The 17,049-nt window shown below is 35.7% G+C and overlaps 1 non-coding gene across 1 annotated transcript; it reads left to right on the top strand.

The window, feature by feature from the left end:
* Positions 1 to 12,828: 12,828 nt before the first annotated feature.
* On the top strand, positions 12,829 to 12,901 carry Trnam-cau. Its single transcript has one exon. It is a non-coding gene; the product is annotated as a tRNA-Met (tRNA).
* Positions 12,902 to 17,049: the final 4,148 nt, after the last annotated feature.

Consider the following 17,049-nt stretch of genomic DNA (forward strand, 5'->3'; position numbering starts at 1 on the left):
CGAATCTGTTTATCTATACATATATATACACGTGTGTGGACGTAAACACGTCATTGTAATTATTGTCTCCTGTATTTAGGTCTGCTGGAAGAAATTTCAGTTAGAAATAAGCAGTACGACTTGTTTGTGTTTTCGTTGTTACTAAATGTGTTATTGTTTTTTCTGTACAACAAATAATTAATTAAATAAATAAATATTTTTTGGCGGGAAGTGAGTAATTCGTTTTTCATCGATACCTAAAAAAATACACTTTTTGAAAGTACCGCACAAAAAAATATCAGTACTTTCTAGGCATTTTATTGATTCAATATAAAATGTTTAATGTATGTCAATTATTGAATTTTATTTATACGTTGTTGAAATTTCTGTATGGAGAAGCAGTAGGCGGTAATTCCATAAAAAGCAGACAAGACTTTATTCGGTTGAGGGACACGGTGACGCGTTTACGAAGACTTTAAATTAGTAAAAATACGAAGTTCTTTTTTTGAAATTCATTTTAGTTCAAGACATACTCGTAAATTGTGTACAAATATTTATTTACAAAGAGGAACCTCTGGAGTTTCTTGATCATTATTCTCAGGGAAATCTACCATATGATTGAGTAGTAGAGTTTATTCAGAGTGACGATTTTGTAAGTGTAATATTTGCTTACAATACAAATATATTTCAATTTGAGTTTAAGTTCGATTCCAGGTAAAACCAGCTTGGAAAAATATTTTTTTAATTTAGTTCTGGTATTATCATTATTGTTGTTACTTATTTTAAATTCGGTTAAAATGATTAAATTGAGAGGTGGTGAATCGATTTTTCATTAACGTTAATGAAGAGGTGGGGTGCAACGTTTTTTATCTTAATTCTCATCTCTTTACAATTTGTTTACATTCAGAAAGAAGCTGTTTAATATTTCCGAGTTTTTCCTTATTGGAGTTTACTAGATTTCAGACAGCTCGGTTTGAATGTTTAATAAACGATAATAATATTACAATAGTTAGCTTATATATAGTCCCACAGGTGGCCACAGACTCCTCTTATAATGGGAGGGCTGGCACTGCAGCACAGATAACTTAATACTTACTTCGTAACAGATACTTCACACTGCCCCAGCCTACTAAATCTGATCAATGAAAAAGGAACCTAAGCACGCGCTCAGAGAGGTAAAAATAACATTGCCCGCCGTGTGCAGTCGTGCGGAGCCAAATGCTCATAAATGAAAGACTTGTATGAGCGTCGACGTCGGTACACTCAGCGACCTTGAGCGAGTGATGGAGCCCTGGTTGTAGTCATCACGTAGGCCCTGTGTAGATTAAGAACACACACATCATTAAATTGCTTTGCAGATGTGTGCAAGTTTCCTCGCGATGTTTTCCTTCTACTACTAGCCCGGATTCGAACCCGCGACCGTTTTCTTGAGAAGCGGTAGGTCAAACCCTTAGGCTAGCACAGCCTTTACGTTTAGATTTATAAATCGTTTCTAATTTATACTTGCTTGCATGTAATTCACGCCTTTTTCTTATCGAGGTAGGCAAAGACAACGACCTTCCAGTTGCTACGATATTGATACACATCTTTTGCGTTTCCAACACGCATCAATGACTTCCTTCATTCAAGTCTGTTAAGGTTTTATCTTTACCTTAACTCAGCACCTAATGGAAAGCATTGTGAAACGCCTAAAAACCTTACATGTCGCTGAGTCGTGAACCTTTTTTTTCTATGATTGAAGTGATACACCTGGTGGTAAGCAACAAGTATGTCCAAAAGCGATTAAAGTGCCACGCAGAGCTTTGAAACACAAAAATCTGAAGCATAGTGCCGCTGCTACGCCCGTCACACTAAGATACAAGTTGATAAGTGTCATGTGCTTGTAATTTGACCGTTACCCTTCAAAACCAGAACACAGTAATGCTGACATTACAGCTTGAAGGTAGAGATAGGTAAGGTGGCAGTACCTACTTCCCTGGACTAACTATTTCACAAGGAGGTCAACTACTACAAAGTAAGGGATTGCTGGACCAGTATGAGTTACAATGACGAGCACCAGCGAGGCCTTGTATTAATTGGTTTCGCAAATTAGAAAAGCATTCAGTTTAAATACAAGTTTTTATAAATAAAAATTATTATTCTGCATTGCTAAATAAATACCCTCCGTACTACCAACAAAAACATCTCAAATAAAATGCAGTAATACACCGCAAATCCTGCACTTAAAAAGCACTAATGAAATTTTTGGTGTACTTGGATAAATATGATAATATTCCGTTTGAGTGGTTTTCGTTTGGTGGTCGTTTACCATGAAATTACTACTTAAAGTATACTGTAAGTAGTCTACTGAAGTATGTTTGGGAAAATACATATCTATCACTTAGAATAATAACGCATAGAAACCTAGTCCGCACACGCTAAGTGAGGCAAATTGAAGCGCTCCCAATGGGCCTACACGAGCGGGCGGGCCTTCAGTGCTCAAGGTCAACTTGCACCGCGAACAGCTCTAGAATTTTAGCTAAAAATGACGAAATGTGCTTTAAATGAGTGTAAAAATACGTCAGACAAACATAAAATAGATACTAACATCACATTCCACAAGGAAGTAACGCGTTTCAACTTGTATTTTTATATAAATATTCACTAAAACCGAAAATTAACCTACTACTAAAACTAGCCTACATGAATTTGATTTTTGCCTCACTTGTGACAGTTCGTTTGATATGAAACTATCATTCTATGCGTTATTATTCTAAGATCTACCATGTAAATACATAATTTTAACATCTAGTTACATTTTACAATTATTATCAATAAAATTGACCCAAAAAACTATCACCGCTTTTGAGTAAGTGACTTATTCAATTATTTGATCTGGACGCTGTTTGGCACTTCATCTTTGATAGGTAGGCGTGTTGCTTGACAATAATAATAATAAAAAAAGATATCTAAAACACAAAGAAAATGTCTAAGGAACCATTAAAAATGTAAATTAACCACCCCTCTACTCCATTTCTTTCCCCCTAACCGTGAAATCGAAGGACCATCGACTAGATAGATACCCTCCATTTGATATTTATTTTTAATTAGGAAAAAAAGCAGCAGTAACTCTGATCTCGCCACAGACTACTATTATGATGAGTAGATCAACTTTTTTAGTAATAATCAAACAAACTCGTATCCCCGCACTAGGGAGACCCTGTATCGCAGGTGCTAATGACACACACATAGACAACCACAAATTACATCCAAAGTTACAAGACAAATATTTCTTCCGACCCGGGAATCGAACCTCTGTCTGTGAGACCAGCATGGTAACCATTCGACCACGGAGGCAATTAAATGTTACTTAACAACATCACTCTAATAATTGTCCATGATCCAGAGGTTACTTTGCAGAAATCCACATTAATAAAAATGGAAGTAAATTCGCAAATTCGCAAACCCTGAGAAGGGTGAATCGAGCAACGTAGCTGCGGTTGAAAAAACATTCAACAGAAAAGTAAAAAACAACTAAAACAAAACTAGAAAATAGAAGCAGCCTTAAATAGAAAATTACCGCTGGACTCAGAGATAGTAACTAAACTACCAAAAATTCGACTTTGATGGATATCAAAGTCGAATTTTTTGTCAACATGTTTTAAACCACCAGACCGTCTCCAGCTACTTGGAATGGACCTGTCGTCCAAAAATGCAGCCAGGAAGATTAGCATCCTTTCCAGGGTGAGGCGTTAATTCACACCGGGACAGTTGCTTCAACTGTATCAAGCACAAGTCCGGTCGTGTATGGAGTATTGCTGCCACCTTTGGGATGGCTCTGCTACATACCAACTGGTCATCTCGGATTCAACTGACAAGCATGCCAAGAGGCTTGTAGGACTCGGAATCAGTAGAGGCGAAGCTGCAGGGTCTTGAACACCGCCGTAAAGTTGCCTGATTATTGACATTTTACAGGATATTCCAAAGATTCACACGAAGCGTTACGCATCCACATTTATATGGCGAACGACCATGGAGTGAAATTCCCTGCCTGCAGACTTGCTCCATGAACGTTATAACTTGGACCTTTTCAAGGCGAGAGTGAATAGGCATTATTTAGGTGTGCATGCTCCATCGTCGACCTCATCGTCACTTTCCATCAGGTGAGATGGAGGTCAAATGCACACTTACATTTTAATTTTGAAAAAATATGTGGTCCTTAATCATGAGATCATATTCCGTGGCGGGGCACGCCCATTCAGAACGGATGCGGGTGCTATTCATTTACGTCATGCTACAAGCGTAGCTATTTTGCACGATTTAACCCACAGATCGATAAATACAGTAAAAGTAACCACTTCTAATGTTAATGTAATGTCTCACACGTGCCAACAGTGGACCTCGTTGGACCTACTTGCGTTAGACTACACAGTCCGCCATTTTGACTTTGTACGGTATGGTTGTGTCAATTCTTTTTTTAAACGTGCTGTTATAGAGTGTAATAATGATAGCCACACCACAAATATTACCCGTGGTGGTATTTCATATCACCGGCAAGTGTTATTTTAAAAAATTTTCAATTTATCGAAACCAATTTTTTGTTACAAGAAACGAAAGTAAAGCTTATTCCCCTGCAATATGGTCGCTTCCTTTTTGAAGAACTAAATAAACAACTTCCATTCGTCGTCGTTCAGCAATTAACCGCTAGATTGCGGCACATTGATTTAAATTTTAATATGATATCAAAACGTCGTAACTTGCAACAATAGGTATTGATAACAATCCAGAATTTATTTCTTTTTAAATTTGAAGCTTTCGACCAATCATTGTGAAGATTTCGTAATGTTTCAAATTAAAAATGTGTGAGTTTTGGCGACATTGTTTCTAATAATATACGAGACTTAAAGCACTTCAATTGTTTTTTCTTTAGTCTTAAGTCTTAAGTTTCTTTAAGTCCAATTTTATCAATCTAATGAAATGGAAATTTTCCATTGTTGATCGTACCTACTCTCGAATTAATGACTCTACGTGACCTGATCATCTGACCACTTGATGCCATCATCAGATCAAACATGTTACACTTTGTTCACCGTCATCAATTCATGGGCATGGGTTTTCTCCAGTGTGCTAAATTTTATAGTGACAAAAACACCGAACTTTTTTTTATTGGTTAAAATCAAGTGCGTATAATTAAAGTTAAACACGCTTCAGTTTGTTTTAAGCCATCTTTTTTATGAATTTAGGTTGATTTTGAGATACGGCGTTATTCTAGAACGTCATCGATATTCCTCCATTTCACTGTATTTTCTACTAGAGTTGGCATACTGCTTTGAGTTTACAAGACTCACGACTAATTATATCCAAGGTTTGTATAACAGATGATTTATTCATTTTTTGCGGGTTTTTTTCAATCCGGCGATAGATAACCGGGGGTGTCCGATTAATTAATAAGTTAATCATTCATTTGGTACACAACTGCGTGATTATTCAATTAACTTATTATTATTAAAATGAACAAGTTGTGCGCCTGGTGGTAAGCGACGCGCCTGTCCCCAACAATGGCAGTGCCTGCAACAACTGCCATTGCGTCCGGCACCATGAGACATAAGTCGACAAATACCGTGTGCCTGTTTTTTTCAACAGCACCCTTACCCTTCAAAAGCGGAAGAAATAGGTAAGATGGCAGTACTTCCTTCTACTTTGTTTTTATTTATTTATTTATTAATATTACCGTTTATTATTTATTATATCTTCCTATAATTATAGCTTTTTTGTAAGGAAAAACCGACCTCAAAAGTTCTATTTGACAAGTTTTATTGAAATCGGTTACCAGAAAGTGGGCGAAACCGGATTCATCCCCTAGAATACCACCTTTAGAGGTGGAATATTTTCTTCAAACTTAATTGGGACAATACTTAGGCATCCCTCCTTCCAACAAAAAAGAATCATCCAAATCGGTTCTCAACATGGTACCTATATACTAAATACACACAAAAACAATAGAATTGAGAATCTCCTCCGTTTTTTAAATCCTTTAACAAACATATATAAGTAATCTTATTATTATATACTATTATTTATGTATACATTCTAATGTACACGTAAATAAGGTACAATAGTTTCCTTCCAGTGCAGACAAGAACAAGAAATTGCTAGACGCACTGAAAGTGCCTGGAGGAGTTATTGGTCCCTGAAAGATCTTATTATACTCTCCCAATATCTCCCAAAAAGAAGCAGACGGACACGTGCATCCTTCCCATACTAACTTATGGCGCGCAGTCTTGGTCATTTTCTTCCAAAAGCTCTAACTCGGGGTCTATCAACAAGCAATGGACCGTAGCTTACTTGTGGAACGGACCGAGCGAATTCGGAACACGACACCGCGCTCCCAAATTCAGAGTCTGATGTAGCCCAAAAAGCTGCGAAGCTGAAATGTACTTGGGCTGGTAATGTTTGCCGCATGCCTGAAGACCTGTGCGCCTAGGTAACAATCCATTGGAGCCCCTAAACCTTAAGGCGCCGCGACAGGAAGGGATGGCGTGACGAACTGGACGCCTACAGTAAGGCTTGGGTCCAGTTTACTCTAGATCGGGATGCGTGGAAGGATCAGCGGGAGGTCTATGCCCAGCAGTGGGAAGCATCAGGCTAATTGTAAATTGTAATACATTTTAACAATATTTACGTAATTGATGAGTAGTGTATATATTTTATTAAAACCATTGACTTACAAATAAATGGACGACGGGTCTAATACAAAAACCACGAAAAAAATGTCCCAAGTCAACCTATTTAAACGTAGTGACATGTAAAGGAATATGAAAAAGCTAAAACGTTGAATTTAAATTGTAATGTCATCGCAGTACTGTCTAATTTTGCTTGCTTCGCTGTCAGTCGAACAAACGAAGACTAAAGCGTGAATGACGCTCTGTATACGATTTTAACGCACTATAAGTTCGGATACTCTTTAGCGCGGACCCGACGTCCATATACTTGTAAGTCAATGATTAAAACACTTTATTACAAGATAATCTTTGGTTACACCTCTTAAATTGTGTATTCCAACTCTTAAATTTCTATCCTAAGGTTGCTTGGAAGGAATTGCTACTTAGCAATAAGGCCGCATGTTGTACATTAGCTTACTCTGTGATACTTGCATTAATTACTGTTCTGTGTTGTCATTGTAATTTGTAATGTGCAATAAATAATACTTAATTCTTATTTCATTCATCCATTCATTCATTCCCAGGACGAACTGTTTCACAAGGAAGAGCTCCACTGCTAGTAAATCCTTTTTAATACAGTTGCTCAAAACGTGGTATTTTTCGCACTACAAATCGTGCGGAAAGTTGAATTTCTCGCACTAGTGCTTTTTACTTTTCCAGTTTTTTTTATTTACTGTTGTTTTAAGTCTTAAACATAGAACTAAAGAGATTGTATATTTATTTCATATTTATGAGCTTTGTGACGTAAGTCATTCGTCATTACTATACTATATCTATGGAGAGACCGCATTTTTACACCTATGAAGTAAATGCTCCTTAGTAGCGATTATGTAGAAAATAAAGTAATATAAAATAGTAATTTTAATGTGGCTGAATACTGGCAACAGTTGCCATATTGAAAAAAGCCGGCCAAAAAAAGTACTAATTTTTTTCATCGTTTACATTCCCGCCTTTTTCATTAACTTTTTTACGATTTGATTTTGTTATTGACTACTAAAGAAAGAATTGACAATATTATTTATGCAAAAAATGAGTGATACCGACGAGTGTATTGTAGATTTAACACCACCAGATATACGTGCAAAAGCATTAATAGCAAGCAATAGTACTTTACCGGATAAATCGAAAGATAAATACACAGCCGTCTATGATCAGTTTATAGACTGGAAGCTAGAAAACAAATGAGGTTTTTTTTAAATACTGTTTTATTTTACTTTCAATGTAGGTTTTTCGCAAATGTATTAAAAATCCTTTATGCTCATTGACTTACAATTATACGGACGTCGGGTCCGCGCTAAAAAGTGTCCGCACTTGTAAGGCGCTAAAATCGTATACAGAGCGCCAAACTCCGCTTTAGTCTTCATTTGTTCTACTGACAGCGCGATACTGCGATGACATTACAATTTAAATTTCGAATAGGTTGACTTGGGACATTTTTTTCGTAGTTTTTGTATTAGACCCGTCGTCCATTTATTTGTAAGTCAATGTTTATGCTAGTTAAAATCATCATTCACTCTTCATGTACGTAGTGCAATTTGTTTGCATCGTTACGCCTCGACAAGGTAGACATACGATTAGTGTCGTACGTTTTATTAAGTTACGACAATAATACTGCCGAATTAGCTAACAATGCGGCTAAATGACAAAAGATTTTTTTAAGATGTCATAAAAAACCATAACCCAATTTTAGAATATTGAATTGTTTGATTTTATTTCCGCTATGCATAGTTTAAGTTCCGATAAGACAATTTTTTGCTTTGTTTTTTGATATTTAAAAATGATATTTCACCATTTGTCACGTAGACACGTTTTAGTTAGTGGATGGCAGGATATATAAATTAATACGACAGATAGGATTTATTTGAAAATTATCAGAAATTGAACTAAAAAACTATCAAATTGTGAAGTATCAATAAAACGCAGGGCCAACCAACACGCGGCCTGCTCGATACGGCGTTAATTAAAACGACAAAACAAATAACCGTTCACTTCAGTCGCACTCAAAATTCACACTATCCCAATGCGAGAATTAATTAAATACTCGGTACCAACATGAATGTTGATTTTACTGGAAACGTCACTCTGTCTAATTTTATAATTACGACTATAAAAAAAGTCTACAATGCCATACAATACAGTACAAATATTCTTTATTACGCATTGGGACACATACATAATAATACAAAAAAAAATTTAAAAATCACAAATACAACAGGCGGTCTTATTGCTGAATAGCAATCTCTTCCAAGCAACCTTCGAGTTGCAGGAAAAAAAGATCGAATTAATTGAGGGCGCAACAGAATACGTATTTAATTAATTTATTGTATTATAATTGCACTTAAACTACTTTTTTCACCTATTAATAAATAGGGATATAAATGATCACCTGAAACTTTTTAACCGCAAATTTGAACGCTATCCAAATGTCGTAAAGTACAGGTTCCAATAAAGAATTTTCATACATTGTATAATAACAAAGACTCAACCTACCACCAAAATATTCTTATTTTCTAACTGACCTACTAGATTTGGTTATTTCAATTGCTGTAAAAGGACATATCTAGCAAGTTAGGGCTCTGCGATCCCCATACGGTAGACAGTGCGGGCCATAAATTGAGCGGCCCTGTCAATTGCACCCGGCCAATAGTTGCGGTCGCGGCCCACGGTTGGTAACATGTGACTGCTTTTTGAATTTCGAATTGTATTTGGTTTTTTAAAAATTGCTCTTCAGTGGAAGTTCGATTTTTTTTATAAAAAAACTCTTTTGAAATGATATCATATTGTAATATTAATGGTCATGTTGATGATGATATTTTTTACAAGTACGACCGTATTTTTTATCAACTTATTCCATCTATATGAGTGGAACAGGTATTATTTACAATAAGTAATGATTGTAGCAATAATGTGTAAATGAAAACACACCAATAACCTGGTCTGACGCTTGGAATTTCCCTCTACTATGAGTACCCTTGGTTTGGTCCTTCCGGGAATCGAACCTGGGACCTCTTCACTCAGCGCTAACAGTTAAACCGTTGAGTCACCGAGGTCGTCAAATATGAAAGACTTGATGTAGGGCACGGTTCCTTAACCTATGGTCCATGGACCCCTAAGATTATGTTCAATAGTCAATATCGTTTTCACATATATAGTTTGTTTTTATTGTTTTTTGTTGAAGAAAAACTTACAAATTTCTTATTCAAATATATTATTATAGTAATATCGGAAAGAGGTATAATATAACTAATTAAAATGTTAACTACTAATATTTTACACCACATTTTTATCTTCGTCATGAAAAATTACATAGAAATCACATACGAGGTTATTCACTTTAAAACTACGATAATATTTATTGTCTTCATTGGTGCATAAAGTCTTAAAATTAAAACGTTACACATATGAGCCCTGTGTTAGGTTAGGGTTAACAATAAAAGCAGAGGTGGACCTAGAAGTATTTCAATTTAATTAAATTACAATAATATGACTATATAATACAGCGTAATTCAAGATTTATTTTTTATTTAATTTTTTTTTTTTTAAATATTATAATAATAATACATTTTGTCCTTAAAGTATAGTACCCATGTACATCGGTTTTCATACTGTCCCCATCTCTGAGGTCCCGAGTTCGATCAGCGTAGAAAACTTATCTATATTATCTCGGGTCTGGGTTTTTGTGGTACCGTCGTTAGTTCCGATTTCCATAACACAAGTGCTTTAGTCACTTATTATGGAATCAAAACAACGTATGCGATGTTGTCTAATATTTATTTATACAAAAATTGTAACAACATTTATTAATTAGGCATAATATCAATTTATTTAAAAAAGGATGGACTTTTCCTCGTTCTTAATAATTTGTTGGTTTTCTCGGAATTTGTGTGCGAAATTTTCAAATATATCGCACTATTAATACAATAGTGTATTAACTCAAAAAGTGTATTTTCTCAGAATCGACGAAAAACGAATTACTCGCTTTAATTTATGTATAGGTTATTTTCTACTTACCAAATATACACATTTAAAAATAAAAGAGAAGAAATAATTTCATGTTTTTGAATAAGGACTGTTTTGGCCAGAACTAGCTCACATAAAGCGTATCTCATTTTAAGTTAAATAGTTAAGTAGATATATTTTAGTTGTTTTTTACAATATTCTAACAACGGTTTTATTGACGTGTAGAGAATCAAATTTTACGTTCAACAACGATATAATCTTGATTTTCACATATTTCGAGTTATAACACTATTGTAATAGCAGTGCCATATAAAACATCGTGATGAAACTTGCACGCAATGCCTCGCTAGAAAAGAGACCCGTGCTCAGCAGTAATTACTTACTGAATGAGTCAGTGAAGTACGACCTTTACGACAACACTGTTTTTATATCATCATTATTAACCCACTAATCATAAGTTTACTATCTATAATTAAAAATTGGACTAAAATATGTGTCTTTCATATTAAAAGTGGTGTAACTTTATATTTAAAAAATAATACGTTATTGCAGAGGCCGGGAAGTAAGAGATTGCTGGACGAATACGATTTAGTATTAATACGAGTCAAGCATCCCCGTTCCCGCCGAGGCATGTATAGTATTTTTCTCGAACAATGTGAGGAAATAATAAAAGACTAAGGGCAGGAAAATGTGTAATAGAAAAGGCAAAAAAATATATATTTTAATATTAAAAGTCTTAGAATAATAACACATAGAAACCTAGTCCGCACACGCTAAGTGAGGCAAATTGAAGCGCGCCAAAAGGGCCTACACGAGCGGGCGGGCCGTCAGTGCTCAAGGTCAACTTGCACCGCGAACAGCTCAAGAATTTTAGCTAAAAGTGACGAAATGTGCGGTAAATGAGTGTAAAAATACGTCAGACAAACATAAAATAGATACTAACATCACATTCCACAAGGAAGTAACGCGTTTCAACTTGTATTTTTATATAAATATTCTCTAAAACCGAAAATTAACCTACTACTAAAACTAGCCTACATGAATTTGATTTTTGCCTCACTTGTGACAGTTCGTTTGATATGAAACCATCATTCTATGCGTTATTATAGACTTTGAGTCTGCTGACCTTCTGATGACGTGTTTGAATGTGTATCTATACTGTTTTCGAAATGTCACGCGCGCCGGTGGTCAAGTAGTTATCGCTCTTCTCACTAGCATTTATTTTTTGGCCTTTTGGCATTGACTTACAAATAAATGGAAGACGGGTCTAATACAAAAACCACGAAAAAAATGTCCCAAGTCAACCTATTTAAACGTAGTGGCATGTAAAGGAATATGAAAAAGCTAAAACGTTGAATTTAAATTGTAATGTCATCGCAGTACTGTCTAATTTTGCTTGCTTCGCTGTCAGTCGAACAAACGAAGACTAAAACGTGAATGACGCTCTGTATACGATTTTAACGCCCTATAAGTTCGGACACTTTTTAGCGCGGACCCGACGTCCATATAATTGTAAGTCAATGCCTTTTGGCGACCAAAATACAAAAAGGACGAAAAAACAAAAGAATACCAAAACACTTTAGTTTAAATGTTACCGCCATTTTTTTTAAGCAAGCAGTACAGATAAGGTATTTAAAATTCTCGCAACTATGAACACTGGGTTATTGGCTGTATGAGTTTTTCTTTTTACATAGTTCATTATTAGAAGGTAGATTTAAAAGTTTAAACAAGTGGACAGTAATGGATTTTCATTCTTCCTTTGCAGGTCGTAGCCGGGAAGAAGTCGCAAGGTCATAAATAACAAATTTTCCGTGTTCGTTTTTCAAAGTAATGCAAACTTCCGAGCATGTTAACAAAAATTTTTTTTTGTTTCCTAAATGGTATTACATTTCATCATATCTGTCATTGTAAACAAATTGTTATATCTTCTATTTGGATTAAACAAAAGTAAAAAACACTGAATAAATAATAATAATATTTTGTTTTTTAATTCGATTTTTTTTTATTTCAATTCATTAGAATAAAATTCACTTTTACAACGAACGCCATATATTATATAAATGACGTAACTTACTATTTCCAATAAATAATCTAGATAGTGTATCCATTGTATTGTTACAAGTTTTAAAAATAAATTATTTATCACTAGTACAGATAGTGGTGCGCAATTTCAGATGGAATTATCATAGCCTCGGTAGCGCAGTAGGCAGCGCGTAAGTCTCATAATCTTAAGGTCGTGAGTTCGATCCTCACCCGGGGCAAATTATTTTTTCTTTTTTAGTTCGACGTGTTTTTTTATGATTATCAAGTGGTAAGCGACAAGCGTATCCATAACAGTTTTGCCCTCCTTATCATAGCTAACGTAATGGACATTTTTAGACATTCTTAAATTATGCCCTCGGGTTTTTCATTACATTACCGTCTTAGGGCGGTAATAAATTTTATATACACTATACTTCTTTAAAAAAAAATGGCAGGTTTTGAAAGTTACGAGTACAGTTTTTACAAAGATTATTTTTATTTTAAGTGTATTATGAAGAAAAAACGAAGAAAGAAATAGTGATGAAGAAAGTTAGAACTACATTCCTTATTTTAAACCAAATTACAAAAGACTTTATCCTGAAAATTCCACTAGTAACGAATTCAAAGTTTTAGTTCAAAGTGGTAGAAGATAATATGATTTAAGTGAAAGTAAAACATAAATATGGACTCCCGCTGCTTAAAAGACTATTTAATAAACCCAAATAAGTGAACTAAGTTATTGAAGAGAAAGTGAAAACATAATGTATTAGAATTTAGAACTACAATGGCAAATATGCTGAGGATTCCGATAATTAAACGGAGACATGGCTCAAAGGACTTGTATCCAAGCCAAAACTGTTAATAAAAAAAACTTCTTTAATACACCAAAATTAAACAAACAGCTTTAAAAAATCTAAATGTATGTCGCATAAACTTTTAAGTATAGAAAAAAAAAACTTAAATTTTTTTTTTTCAATTTAACTGAGCACTTATATGTATTTTACTAAATTAATTTTTTAAATTCATTTTACAATTTGGATATTATTTATTTTATGAGTTGCATTATCTGGAAGAATAGCTAGCTGGCAATCTGTTTAAAAAACAAAACAAAAAAGTCTCCATTTGCAAAGTCCGTAAATGTTGCGCTCTGAGCCTTTTGGAGGGAAAAGTGTCGTTTTTATTTTGACTTTCAATTATTTTGTGAAATCTAGTTTAAAGTGGAATAGGATAGTGCTATTGTGCCTTAATCGAAGACTAAAACGCGAAATTATACGAGTCTCGAACTAAAATACCCGTATCGGCCCGTTCTAAGGAATCCCGAGTCAATCCAAGCACGCCGCCTCAAATTGCCTAACCTCTTTGTGGCGGCCATATTTACAGATACATAATTAAACGAAGACATGACTCAAAGGACTTGTATCCAAGCCAAAATTATTAATCCGTAAATGTTGTGTTGTGAATTCATACAAGAGATAAATTATCGTTGTATCTACTTCCTCGCAAATATAAAAAAAATTTGATTCACATTTAATTTTGATACCCTTTTTTGAGTTTATTGCATATTTTTCTTGGGCGAAGTCACCTGTTATTACTTCAGTGATGAAGATTGTAAAAACCTGAGTAGAGATAATTTTGGTAACATTTTAAATGTAATTCTTTTACATTGTGTTTTATCTTTTTATTTTATTTATGTTATCATTCTGTCACATATATTTTAACTGCCTCTGTGGCCGAACTGTTACCGTGTTGGACTACCATGCAGGTCACGGGTTCGATTCCCGGTCCGGGAGAAATATTTGTATGGCCTACATTTATTTCCCTCGTGAGTTTCGGTGTAGCTACACGCCTGTCCGTAACAGTTGCTGAGGGGTACTGCCACAGCGCCTATCACCCTGAGACATAAGTTGACAAGTCCCATGTGCCTGTAATTTCACCAGCACCCTTAATCTTCAAAACCGGAACACAATAATGCTACTGCTTGTACTGCTTGACGGCAGTACTTCCCTGGACGAACTTTTGCAAGGAGCTCTACTCTGTTACTAAAATATGTGTATGTCCATGGCACCCACAACACAGGGTTTCCCTAGTGTGGGGCAACTATTTTACTTCCTTTCTTTCTTTTTTACAAAGAAATAATGATTATTCGAACTTGAGTCGAATTCCTGTAGCAAATTATACTAGGAGAAACGTAACCAGCCGACTGGGTCATTGTATTTTCTATTTCTAGACAATTCACTATATCCAGTTCATTCAATTCAATCAATGAATGAACGATAATAATTGGAATGATGTCATCGCTTCATACGCCAATAACAAAATTGCGAATTGTTATTCATTTTAGGCTTATTTTAGACTGTGATTATTTTGCGGTGGTAAATACAAAATATCTTAACATACTTAACATATCGCTAAACAATATCCGTGTCAGGTCGTGCATGAAGGTACCGCTACTTCCTTTGGAATGGCTCTGGTACACACCAACTGACCACCTTGAATTCAATTGACTAGCGTGCCAAGAGACTTATAGGTGACTTGAAATTATTAGAGGCGAAGCTGCAGAGACTTGAACACCGTCGTATAAGTGCCTAATTATTGGTATTCTACAGAATATATCACGGAGAATGTGCGATAGAATTATACGATTCAATTCCGCCTTCCCCTTTCTATCATCGAAGAATTAGACGTAGGCTTGGGTTTCCACCCTTATGTTGTGAATATTCCAAAGATTCGCACGAAGCCTTATGCTTCCACATTTATATGGCAAATGGCTGTGAATTGGAATTCCTTGCCTGCAGACTTGTTCCCTGAACGTTATAACTTGGATCTTTATGGCGTGAGTCTTCTTCTTATCGTATCGATGACATACTTTACACTATTGTGGCCCAGAACTCAGGCACGCCGACCGAGTCGCTCATAGCCGCCATTAAATCCTCAACCGTGCCGGTGTTAGGGCACGCAGGGCACGATACGAGGTGGGCCATCGTTTGAGTCGCAACGCACAAACAGTCCAGGTTAGAACCATCCGAAAATTCCCACCTGAACAAATTGTCCTTGCTCCGACCAACCTGAGTTCGAAGCCTGCTCAAAGACCGCCAGATCGGCCATGGCCATTCGTGTCCAGGAGGAAGATTCTCAGAAAGCAGGACAAATGCAGACGGTATTCTTGCGCCCCAAAGTTGAACCCAGCATGAGCCTGCTCAATGGTCGACTCGTCGGGCGGTCGGATCGACACATTTGGCAAAACTTTTCCGGCTTCTCAGTCTCTTTTGCACTGTAAAGTGATCATGCATAGGGTGCCAAGTGTCGATGGCCATTTTTGCTCTTTCGCAAGTGAAGAGGCATTATTTAGGTTTGTATTCTTTATCCTCACTTTTCATCAGGTGAGATGGAGGTTAAATGCGCACTTACATTTTTATATAAAAAACCGTCGCTCTAGCAGAGGCTGCAGATTTGAACCCGGAATTTGAAATTTCATGATGAAGTCATCATAATAAAACCTGCACGTCGAAGAAATCTAAAATAGTTGTTGTCTAAAATACATTAAGAAGAAAAAGAAGAAAGGAAGAAGATATCCATAAGAATAACCTTAGAGCTAAGTCCAAACTCATGGTACCACGATTTCGCCTAACGAAGCTAGACGACTCTTTAATGGATACGTTTTTACAATAAGGTTCTGGAGCACATATTAAGATTTAAAACCTACATTAAAATATTCTAATTGAAAAGTTATATCACAAAATTGAAGACTACGTATTAGATAAAGATGAAAGACGAGATGGCTCTAGATTCCACACAAATTTGATTCAAAGTTTCCATAGCATTTAAGTTTATTTGAAAAGTCTAATCCATAGAGTTACTTGCTCGTTCTTCTCAGGGAAGTTAGCGTAGTGAACGAGCAGTAGCTTAAAAGTGACGTTTTAAGTGTAAATTTATTTTACCTATGGAAGACTACCTTATTGCCATTGACACCTTACCTATTTCTGCCTCCAAGTAGTAATGTCAGCATTAATGTACCAGCTTTGAAGGGTAAGGGTGCTGGTGAAATTACAGGCACATGGGACTTGTCAAGTTATGTCTCAGGGCGATAGGCGTGTAGCTTAAAAAAGGAATAGATGATTATGTGACTTTGACTTTGACCTTGAGAATACGTCGTAATTCATGGATGATATTGTTGGTAAAAGAACCTTCGCCTGAGAGAAGACCCATGCCCAGCATCGGAACGTATACATGGGTTGATTATGATTTATTACTTATCGGGTTGTCAAATTAATTGCGACACGTCGAAGCCAATGAAAATATTGGGTCACATCGTTTCTCACACCAATTATTCGATAGTCGTATGATCGTGTACGTCGTTGAGTCATGCCAATTGATTTATGGAATAATT

The sequence above is a fragment of the Hyposmocoma kahamanoa genome, unplaced genomic scaffold (genome assembly GCF_003589595.1).
Source record: "Hyposmocoma kahamanoa isolate Upper Pololo Valley unplaced genomic scaffold, ASM358959v1 185, whole genome shotgun sequence".
Classification (NCBI taxonomy): Eukaryota; Metazoa; Arthropoda; class Insecta; order Lepidoptera; family Cosmopterigidae; genus Hyposmocoma; species Hyposmocoma kahamanoa.